The sequence below is a fragment of the Myripristis murdjan genome, chromosome 19 (assembly GCF_902150065.1).
Source record: "Myripristis murdjan chromosome 19, fMyrMur1.1, whole genome shotgun sequence".
Classification (NCBI taxonomy): domain Eukaryota; kingdom Metazoa; phylum Chordata; class Actinopteri; order Holocentriformes; family Holocentridae; genus Myripristis; species Myripristis murdjan.
Genome location: NC_043998.1, coordinates 4,538,786 through 4,551,078, shown reverse-complemented (window position 1 = coordinate 4,551,078; position 12,293 = coordinate 4,538,786).

The following is a 12,293-nucleotide window of genomic DNA, read 5'->3' as shown; positions in this document are numbered from 1 at the left end:
AAACATTGGCCAGACCAGACAGAGGTAGAGGCAACATAGCCAATCCTCCTCCTCCTCTCTCTCTCTCTCTCTCTCTCTCTGTGTGTTTCTCTTTCTGTCTGCCCCCCCCCATCCTCTCTCTCTTAGCTCCACCAGGCAGAAGACCAGGAAAAATAGGAGACAGGAAAGCAGCTCCAGTGCTGCAGTGTGTGGGGCCAAGAACCAAACCCAAAGGCTTTTTTGCTCCCGTTCTATAACCCTCTAATTTAGAATTTATTTTAGGATGAGAGTTTATTGAGCAAACTCTTAGTGCCATGCCAAAAGCGTGGCAGTCAGTTGACACTTGCATTGTGATATTCACTCGCTGCCCTCCGCACTCATCTGTGACTTAGTCGTCTGAAGATGACAGGTTTTTGCTGCTCTTTACTTTGGACCATTGTGGTGTTGACATGTTTAGGGTGCTGAGTATCACTTAGCACATTTCATCCGGGATAAGGGAAGAGAGAAAGTTCAGCGCTTCAGAAATGCAGCATGAGGGTCAGAAAAAAGGCTCATTTAGACTAAAATACAGCACAAAATGGAGTGATTCGGCAGCAGGCGGCTGAATAAAAACACCTTTGAGCTCTTCTTCATTCAATAAAAATGATGAAGTTTTAGGGGCAGCTAGACAGAGAGTAGTCAGATAATTGCTTGTCTAGGGAGAGGTGGGCCATCCCAGGAAGGTGGGGTGCTAAATGAGTGACCGTCCCGTCTTTATGAGACATTTTAACGGGTGCAGTTAAGTGAAGAATTGCAGTGGGGCAACGCAGCCTGTGTTAAAATTCCACTTGCCACATGGCACGGCGAGAGAGCTGGAGGACAAAGGAGGAGAGTCTCCTGGTGGGCCGAGTGCCGATCAGCACGCTCACCTGGTTTGAGAGCCATCCAGGTGTCCTTGCAGCATAATTGCATTTACAGGTGCAAGAATCACAGCTCTTTGTTTAAATGACAGCATAAGGTTACAGTGGGCTCGGCCTGCACTTTTACTGTCACTGAAGAAAAATGACATGAGGAAGCTTTCCGCAAGCTGTCAGTATCTCCTATTTTTAGAGTGATGATGTTATTGCTATTTATAAGTATATTGTATTGCTTTGGTACCTTTTTGTTGCATCTTATTGTTCTTATGTATGCTTTTGTATTAACTCATACTTTGTGTAAGTAAGGCGTCTTCAAAAAGAGACGCCTTAAGAGCTGACTGGCATCCACAGAAACCCAGGTCACTCACAAATGTCTGCTGTTACGCTGCAAGACCACAAGGAGCAATGAGCAGGCGCTTTATTAATAGAGTCAAATGACCCTGACAAGCTGATTACAGGCTGCTTTTGTTTTGCTAATAGAAGCCATTTAGTGCTGCAAATGTAGCTGTCATCACAATGCGGTGAAAAAGTGCACCCTGATTTGAGGAGCCAACCCAAACTGTGAATGAAGGCATAATTTACAATGTAACACCTGGCGCCGGTATCACCTCGACTCCCATGTCTTCCTGACAATACAAATGAAAATTACATGGTTTCCGCAATCGCTTATGAATTTTGGGCTCCAGGAAAAGTGCAATAAAACTCAGTTACGGACGGTTAAAGATGTAAAACAAGAAGTGAAGTGTGATAATCATCTTTTAACATATTCCTTTCTTTACACACGGGGGAATCGAATCCAGCAGGGACAGAATCCAAACATATCAGTATGAAATGTAGTAAAAGCAAACGGAAATTTGAAATGATCCCTCTGTCATCTGATAAAGATTTTTTTTTATAAAGAATTATTTCTTTATAAAAAATATATTGCAGAGGTACTCCCAAGCCTCATGTTACACCAAGCAGATGATAAAACACACAGTACACAGATAGGGTCCTTCCCCATCAATAAATATTGTCGAAAGCCCTTGAGCAAGGCATTGAACCCCTAACTTGCACACAAGAGCTACTTTAACCACTTACAACCCATTGCTACATATAGGGATGTGTTTTCATTCAAAATGCCTTGTGAAATACCTATTTAAATTCAGCTGCGCTCATTTTAGATAAATTAAGCTGTGAGAATTATTTAGAGACGTCCCCGTCCCACCCAACCACCCCTATCCTTAGTACTTCCTACCCAACCAACATCTGAAAGCTGTTAGTCCTGCATTTTCAGGGTGACACAGGCAGGAGGCAAGCATAAATCTTCCTCCTCCTCCTCCTCCTCCTTCTCCTTTTTCTTCAGCAGCAGTGGCAGCAGCAGCAGCAGCAGGGTCTGAACATGTGGCTGGCACCAGGATACCACAGCATGCAGAAAACCTCTTCTTCTGGGGCATCCAGCATGGTGAATACTGTGTCCGATGGTGGAAAAAAAATAAAAATAAAAATACAGACTAACTAATAGCACAGCCATAGCCAGGATGGGATTTCTTTTAGAATTGGGAACTCAAGGTTGGCTTGACTGACTGATGTGCTGTCACAAAGTTGTCATCTTAACCTCAGCTGGATAAAAGGGAAATAAAATTGGTTTCAAGTTTCAAGTTTCAAGGCCTGGCTTCCCTAAGTTTCTCTCTGTGTTTTTCCCATGGAAACATATTTTGATGATTCATTCATCTACACTGAAGAGAAGATTGTTCTAAAAAATGAGTAATTTAGTAATCATCATTTAAAAAGCAGTTTGTTCTCCACTTGCACTTTGCTTTCAGCTCTACTTGACTTGGTTTGGCAGAGTGGAGCTTGAGATTATTACATGTAAAACAGGTAAAGGAAATGAGGTAACAGCACTGTTTTCTTGGCCAGTCACATTTCCCAGGACTGGGCTACTTTCACTTGGCCATTGCACATCCCCAAATGGCTTCTGGGGATGCAGAATAACCAACAAGGGGCACTGCAGCATCAAATGAAAGCAAAAGGCAAGCAATTAAACACAATCTGACATCATTATCTGACACAGACGGAAGGCATGGCAAGGCAAAAGGAAGTAAAAAGCGCTATCAGCATGTGTGATCGGTGTGTGTTTACTTGACTGAATTGCATGGCATTCTCAAATTGTCCCCCTAGTTTAAATGAGGTCTGATAAAGTCAGCAAAACTACAGCATATCTGAGCAAAATTTGGGAAAAAAAAGAAAAGAAGTTAAATGTTGTTGTGAACCATAATGACTAAAGGATCCTAGCTTTTCTTGCAAGCATGCTGAGGACTCAGATGTCTGCCAGTGAGAGATTTATTTGTCGTCCAAAAGATCGCTTTGCAAAGTGAGAACAACAGCATGGCACAAGAGAGAAAGCTTTAAACGTGGCAACTTTACGAACATCCTCCCCGGGAGAGAAGAGGAGGTGAAAATAAGGGAGGGAGAGGACCGAGGAGAGAAGGCGACTGTGGCCTTTTAAATGGCTAAAGCCGTATACACTCCCTCTGCTAAACAGTGGGTTAAGAGAACTCATTGGACGTTAGGGGAGGGAGAATAGACCACAGTGCATTCTTTTGCATTGAGGTCACTTTTTTCTCCTAAACCATTCTGAAGCACTCAGCGAACTAAGGGCAGGACTGTGAGCTCTGTCTGTGGAGCATGTGGGATCTGCTGCACATGCTCAGAGGAGAGAGGGCCTACTGGTGTTTCCTTTTCCCGACGCCGTCTGAGTTCCCAAAAGCATCATGCTGGTATGTCTGCTTTAGAAGCTGCACTAGGGGCTGTACATTCTGACAAAACGGAAAACAGTAACTTTGCTATTGGGATTACTGTGAGCAACACTTTGTGCTGCCGTGATTGATGTTTATTGCATTGCAATGCAATTTTTTAAAAATGAACATGTTATGCGCCTAACTGTAATCACATGCAAGTTCAAGTTCAAGTTTATTTAAGGCCCAGTATCACTGTTTACAGTCTCAAAGGGCTTTACATGGCCACAAGTTTACAGCCAACAAACAAACAGGATGACACCCCCCTGACTTAATCCTCACAGCAGGCAAGGAAAAAACTTCCCCCCAAAAAATCCAAGTGCAACAGAGGGAAAAAAATGATAACATTTTCTGAGCAGGACCACAGAGAGAGGGCATCCCCTCATGACAAGTGTGCAGTGGGCGCCGATCCAGAGGGCAAATCACAAGCATTAGCCTTAATGCAAAAGAAAACACACTAGCCGACAAAATAAGACAACAAAAGCAGCAGGGGGGCCTCGGCACAGCGACAGCAACGCAGGACAATGTTCAGCCACAGCCAGGACGAGGGGGATGATGACGATAAAGACGAGGAGGGATAAAGAGGACGGGGGGATTGGCTGGGGGAGAGGGGTGGGGACACCTGGGAGAGAGACAGCAACGCTCAAACAAAACATTCATATTCAAGCAATTGAGACACAGACAGGCAGAGGATGAGGATGGGACAGGAGAGCATTAGTGGGATACCAGGACTTAGTAAAAACAAAATAAGAAAGATAGATAGAGTGCATAACTGCATCAGGGCAGCAAAGGTAATGGCTGTGGAAGGCACAGATTAATGTGTCAACAGTAGCAGACCCAATTCATTACTCATCTGCTTTTATTTATCCAAGTAAAAAGTTTCATTGTGCGGCACAAAAAAAGGTGTATGCATAAATTACAAACACAACAGACAAAAAAATATACATTCTCTCTCATGGTGTGGGCAACCTGAACACGCAAACCTTAAAAGTATCTTGTTTCTTATACAACTCATCGACATAAACACAGAAACATACAGGTTCTCATTTACCTCCACACGTCATTCCTGTGGTTTCCTGCTTGATCCTGCAGGGAGTGTGACCAGGTCTCAGGCTAGCAGCAGCTTCCTATGCTTCACTGCCATGTGCTGAAGTGATGGGACTCTGGGGATTTGGGAAAACAACACTGGCAGAATGTGAGGACAGGCCTTTAGCCTTTTTGGAGATAGAAGCGCAACAAGTTACCACCAGCAGAAAAAGCACTGCTGATGCACACCTTTACAATTTAATCACAAAGACGACATACAGGAAATGTAGAGGCTTGTAAATGTTCTGATAGAGATATATCAAATGTACAACACATGGTATTATATTTTTTCATCTTCTTCAACCTCTTGTGATTGTTTTCATAGAGAGATCAATAGATTTTATTCATGGACTATCAGACACTAAAACCCACGGGATCACCCAAGATGTTAAAGACAAATAATAAAGAAGCACAAGACATTCAACATAAATTGAAATCCAACAAAAACAAACTACCACAATTTAAGAAATAAAAAAACAACTGCCACATCAAAAAGAGAGATATAAAATAACAATTGCAGATTTCATTATAAATCTGTCACCTTGTTCCATGGAAAAGCCCTAACCTATACTTCTATGAGCCCCTCTCATATTTAAAGACTGGATTTGAAGACTGTTTCATAACATGGCAGCAGTGTAGTTCTGCTGAGTGTGGACTGCTGTTATCTGTATTGAGTATTGAGGAACATATTGAGAAAATTGTATATATGATGCAGCTTCTGTTGTTCTGCTCTGAGTGGCACTTCTGAATTCATCACTACTAACATGAGCTTCAAGGGATGCATTTAATAAACACCGAATAATATTATTTTGCATCACCTGCATCACAGTTTGTTCCTAAGTTCAGCTGTCAAACCAGTGCACCGAGCAGAACATGCATAATGGAAATGACACTGTATCGATGATGACATGCAAAATCGAAGAAAAGTCGAAAAGCCTCCTTATGCCCAACAGGAACTTGAGTTTGCAGGCACATTTAGCTCATATTTAGCAGCGGTGGATTCACAAGAGAGTGGCTGGTCTAATATTTCACCTAAATATCTGACACTTGTCTGAGATACATTTTCAGCTCAGCCGACATGTATTATTCTCTTCAACCCCTCTCTAGCTGACTAGTTGGGCTCTTGTAGTGCTTTAAAGCATTCCTTTTCTTCAGACCTTTACCCTTAGTCATATCATCACATATGGAGCACAGATGAATATACCATTAGTGGCCACAATGCCCCCTTAAGACTGAGGCACTGAGAAGACTAGCAACCCAGTGCCTGAAGGAAAAAATATGCAGCAGTTTTGTTTTATTGCTCTTGAGTCTTTCATTGATTAAAAAAAAAACTTAGACTTAAATTGTATGAATCTTGGGTGTGTCTTTATTGTTTACATCAGAGCTCATGCTTTAAATCACACAAGATGTGAGGTTCGGTGAGTAATTTTTTTTCAATGATTAACAAGTGGCAGATAACGTCCTGGGACTGACAACCCTGCTGTGTGAAGTTAAAATACAGCTCTGAAAATTAATAATAATTTCTCCCCTATTTACATAGAGCACACGCAGGAGATAAATCCTCACTCATTATGAAGAAAGCTGCCAAGGTGTTAAAAAAGATTAAGTCTAAAATTCATTGCCTGGCTCAGGTAAGTTATTCCTGTTCTTCTTAAGCCACAAAAAAGGAGAAAAAACAACAAGCAGAAAGATGGGACAATATGGCTGCCAGGTAGCCTGATGGATTTAGCCTCTGTTCATCTCTTGCGAGGAAAGTTACTGAGAGAAGAAAATCCTACAAGGTGCTTTCTGCCAAGGTTGTGATAACATGAGAGAGCTTGTTCTCTGCCTGGCTCAAAGCAGGCTAAGACAAACAGCATAGGATACTACCCTTTTTCTGGCCATGCAATCCAAAGAGGGAGGAGAATTTCATTTGGTTAATATCAATGTATGGATGTCCACGTGCCTTCCTGATAAATAAAAGAGCTTTTTTTTTTTTTTTAAATTTTTGGCCAGTGTGAATGTAAAACACTCCCAGAGAAATGTATATAGGTAAACACAGGATCAAAAATGTTCCTTGGTGACAAGATGTTGATATAATTATGTCAGTGCTCACAAAAATCATTGTCTGAACAGTTCTGAAAGCAGGAGGCTGCTCATTTTTGCTCCTGTGGCTGCGGGGAGAGCATGAGTCATCCGTCTCCCCTTCCCTGAGATGGACATTTTTTCCTCACATAGTTTCAGGCTTCCCTATTTCCATCCTGCTCTCCCTCAGTTTGAGGTTTGCTTGCTCTCTTTTCTTCTTCACCTATTCTCTCTATTTCTTTTTCTTTTTCTTATTCCTACTTCAGGCTCCTCTCTCACTCTCTTTCCCTCTGAGAACTTCCCTGTCCCCTCTCCCATTCTCTTACACTCCTCTTTCTTTCTTTCTTTCTTTCTTTCTTTCTTTCTTTCATTTTTTGTCTCTCTGCATCTGCTTTTTTCTTCAGCTGAACCTTCCAATCCCCCCTTCTTCCTTGCATGTGAACATCTCTGTAGGCCGCAGTATTTATGGGGGCTTGCAAAGGGGCGGCAGAGCAACGACATTTCCAGACGGGATCTCTGAGCTCATTTCCCCCACAATCATTCCCGCATACTACCTTGCGAAAGCGGCTGACTGTAGCCTCAAATCATGGCTCCCTCTCTGAAGGGCTTTCTTAGACACTATTTGTTAGATAAAGGCTTGCAACTTACAAAAATATTTGGAGAAGAAGTGGACATTTAAAGTTGAACATTTAAAGCACAGCTGGTACTCTGACGATTACAAGACAAGCACCATAGACTTTATAATGGGACTGATTTTGATAGTGACATTTTTATGCTTTACAGAGATTTACAGCTAAGATGTTTTACTATCCAAAAGACAGGATCAGTGAAAAATAATGTGGTTGATTTGAAGAAGACAACAAGAGCTACAAGGACTGGGAATAGACGGTGTAGTTTAAGCCTAAAAACTGTCTTTCCCAGATGTTACAGTGTGCATCACACTGCCTGAACCGACTGCCAGGTCGACTGGAAATTATGTTCAGACTGAAACAGGCTGGAGCTGTGAATGTCTGAACCACTCCAATGAAACCCAATGACATATCACTTAAGCTGCTTTCTGTACTCGTTGCTTCTCTGTACACACAGGTAGGTCAAGTAAAAGTTAGGATGGTGCAGCAGAGTTTGAATAGTTTAATAGCCCTTCAAAATAGGTTCACAACATACGAATCCAATTTGGGCACATGCAGATGAAACCATGTGTCATTTTTTCCTTTTTTTCCTGTCTCTAATCCACAATAGAATGTTCCATCCCACCATCGCTCTGCTCACTCCCCTCTCCCCTCCATTGCAATAGTCTCTCCCTCCGTTTGAGCATTTGTGGCAGAGAAATATGACACCCAAATGCTCAGTGGAGCTCTCTGAGTTTTGTTTTAGTGGGCCGTGACGTTGCGCTAACATGCTGATAGTCAACATAAATGTCGTCACATGACGGGGCACTTTGAAATGTGGCAGTCAGGGTGTTAAATTAAGGACAAATTAATAGGACATTTCATTGCTCAGGAGCTTTTCAAAGTGTATCAGATCACATATTGAGTGTGATCTTTCACACTCTCCCTGTGTTACATTTAGTCAGACCATTTGAGTGTCGCAGAACTTAAATGCTTCAAAAAGAACATAGGCTAACCACAAATTATCAACACTTTCTACCATGAAAGTTTTGCTTCATGTGGCATTTAGAGCAGCACCCCCCAAAAACCTTCTCCCTGTCCCGTATGCTCTCTCTCTCTCTCTCTCTCTGCCTTTCCCTGTGTTTAGTGGCGTCACGCCTGCCAGCAGTCTTGCACATTATCTTAAGTCAGGGAAGGATTCAGTCATATTTTCCATCCACTGTGTGTCTGACTGGATGTCTGCGCCGGTGGGGGAGTGAGAGGATGGGAGAAAAGTGCAGGGAGAGAAGGAGGGAGGGATGGAGAGCTAGAGTGCAGATGGGGGCTGGGACTCTGGAGAAAGCCAGATGCAGCACGAAAGGAAAAGTGCAGTAAGAAAGAGGGAAAGAGGCCCTTTGCTGAAATTTGTGTTTGGGCACAGAGAAGCCAAAAGATAGAAGTTTAATGCTGCATGTTGATTCCTTGTAGATTACTGTCATGTTCCCACATCAAATCCTGAGCAAACTGGTGCCATGCGGGTATGGAGAAATAACTAGTAATCTGTGCTTTCACTCAAATGGTGGGTGTGCAGTTAACATCAAACTGTCATTTAGATGGGCCATGAAGGACATGGTGCCATGATGAAGGCTATGGGTTTTAAGGTTTGGGTTCCTCATAGTTTTCTCTCACGCCCCAAAGAGGAGGTGTGGAGCCACAGTGGGAGGGGTTTTTGAGAGGCTAGGTTTTTTTTTTTTAGGTAGCTCTTGTTTCAAAAACAGCTTGAGGGCTTCAGTTTGTTGTGCTTTTATTCTTCTTTTTCAAGCCATCTCCACCTTGCCAAAACAGCATTGTTTAGACTGGCTCATGAAGATTTATGGATTCCTGCTGGTAAAACCCGAAGATGTAAGAGCCTTTGACTGTGTGAGGTTTTACACACATCTATTTGCTGATAATCACATGAGAGTGGCTGCTGTATTTTCACCACAAGCTTCCTTCCTGCACCCTCAGATAAATGTATTGAAATCCAGTGGAGTAGGATATCGATACCCCATATCAATATTAAAGTCATACGTCAGCCGCATCTGCAAATGTGACAGACAAGGGTTAATTTGGGGTCTCACATTTAATAGCCCAAATTGACAGAGTGGTGGGGTCAGAGTGAGAAGGGTGGACATGGAACAGAATATAGGTTTGTAGTGTTTGTGGGAAAATGGTGAATGCGTCTGGTGTTGTCTATAGGAAATGCTACGTGACAGGAGAATGCGTGACAAGATTTATTCCTACCCACATGAAGCTTCACACCTAGAACGAAACAGACCACGGAGGAAGACCTTGCCAACAGCAGGTCTGAAACGGACACTATCCCATTGGAAACACAGTTATCTATGAGAAAAGTGTTATGTGAGAACAGGTGAACTATCTTTCAGTGTCTCTCCTGGAATGGCCTGGAATGATAATCTGGTTGCTGGTGTCCAGTGAAGTGAAATAATGCATTTTAGGAGTTTGTTGGTTATTTTTATTATTAAGGATTAAAAAAAAAAAAAAAAAAAATGTTAATCTCTGCAAGCAAAGATTCAAATAGGGAGAGAACCAAGGAGTTTGCTCTCATGTATGAAATATTTAGTGAATATAATGAACAAAACATCACATACTCTTTAATATTGTCTGTACGACAACATCTTCAAGGGAAATCGTAACAGTGTAGTTCAGTGACTGAGCTACTCATTGCAAAGAGCATTGTGAGGCAGACTTTCTTCTTCAGAAACACAAAATATACACAGCTTAATTACAAGTGACTGCTATTCACGTAGCTACCTACTTGATCGGACCGTCAACCACATCCGACCATGGGGACTGCCTCGGGAGATAATGTCAAAACATCAATGGCACAAAAAGAAAGCAAGTCATAAAACCTTGCTCCAAAAAATCCCAAACTACCCCTTTAACATCTCATACCAACAGCCACCACTGTGCTGGTACCTGAGAGGAGAGTTTAATGCACCTGGGGCTGAGCACACGACCCACCATGTTTCAATTACACTCTGTATCCCCTTGAGAAAATGGGCATAATGAGATATGTAAGTGAATCATCTGCCAGAAAATAAAAGTATGTGTCTGAAATGAAAATGATACTCAGTGCACAATATGGGAAAAAGGTGGTTAAACATCTTTTATTGAATATCTACACCAGGCAATGACATTTAAAATATTGATGCACGATACTGGATTTTTTTTTTTTTGCCAGTGTCTGATACGCTGATATTTTCCAACTCTTTTGGCTGATTGCCCGTGCCAATACTGATATACACTGATATTTTTTCCACCTAATTGCAATGAACGTCAACTCTCTCCTATAGTGGAATTAATATATTATTATGTCTGCTCTTCTAGTGATGGCCCACTGGCAGATGCAGACATAAAATTCAATGTTTTTCAAAATGTACACATTCACGGTGCAAAACTTAGGTTGCCATATTTATTTTTGTACAACATTTTCTTTCAAACAAAACCGTCTGATTCATCCTGTTGACACGGGATTGGATGATGCTCTGCCTGAGAAAATCCTGACAAGGTCCACAACCAGGGCAAATTTGACTTATTTCATGTACTGGCAGAAACTTTCATCTAAGATGGTTACCAATATTTCATTTTAAAACCAATATCAGCCGATCCTGATGCTGATATTATTGTGCATCCCTAATTTAAAAGAACTGCTAGTGTCTAACTGGTGTGTGCAAGGCTGTTGCAGCAGAAACATGCTGGATTTAAATACTAAAACATTTTAACGAGGGAAAGTAAACTAGTTGTTTGCTATTTTGTCCCACATATTTCCCTCAAAACCTCTTGTCAGCACCATGTTAAACTAGTTTTAACTGCTCTAAAATTTGCCAGTCCACCAGATGCAGGCTACCCGCTCTGTGTGGTATCACTGAGAGGCATCGAGGCCTTCCATCCTCCACTGGGGCAGAAAATCTCCGGCCTGAATTTTAATGACTGGTGTGCGGAAGCAAGAGTGCGGCTCAGCCAGCTAGGCCTAGCCCTGGTCTAGAGACGGAGGACAAAAGCCAAGCCTTTATGAGATGATTGCAGTTCACAATGGGCCCCACTAGCAGCAACAGTCAGAACCGGGCTCAGAAGCATCCACCCTGTAATTGAGCATTTACCCATAATGCCGCGTGGAAGTTCCTCTGTGTTGAATTTATGCTCTCGCTCTGAATGAACTTGGCGAGTCTGGGCCGACGCTGGAAGGCTTTTTTTTTCACAGAGGTGACTGGTGTGGTCATACAGGCGGAGTCAGACACACCGGTTATTTTCCTGTCTGTACACGTGGGGCAGACTTTAGCTGTCTTCACACTGAGAATGACAATCTCTGCTGAAAGTTTACAGTGGAGCCTCATCATGATTTGTGGCAACTATGGCACTGGAATGATTATTTGAAATAGGGCTCAATTATAACCCTTGGTAGTGGCAGCCTATTTGATGATGTATTTGATGATGATTTTAACAGTGACAAACCCTGAGAATTATGTACAAACAATGTGCCATGTACTACAGTATCTACTTACTATGTTACTTACTGATACAGATAGGATAAGGGCATGTGCCACAGGCTAAAACCTGTCAAACAGATAGTAAATTGCACTGAAATACAAATTGCTTTTATTAAACCTTAAGAGTTAATTCGGGGAGTTTTCCAAATTAAATAAAATTGCCCCAACAACAGAAAGCTACCCATGCAGCTGGCCTACATTAGGTTAACTGCGAAATTCCCATTCCCTTGTGTGTTCTACAACACACCGCTTTTATGTGTGGCTTGCGGGAGAAAAAAAATGGGCTAGAGAGAATGGGCTAAGAAATTCTGGACTGTGCCAGCTTGCACAATGTTATCCTGCATCGAAATAAAA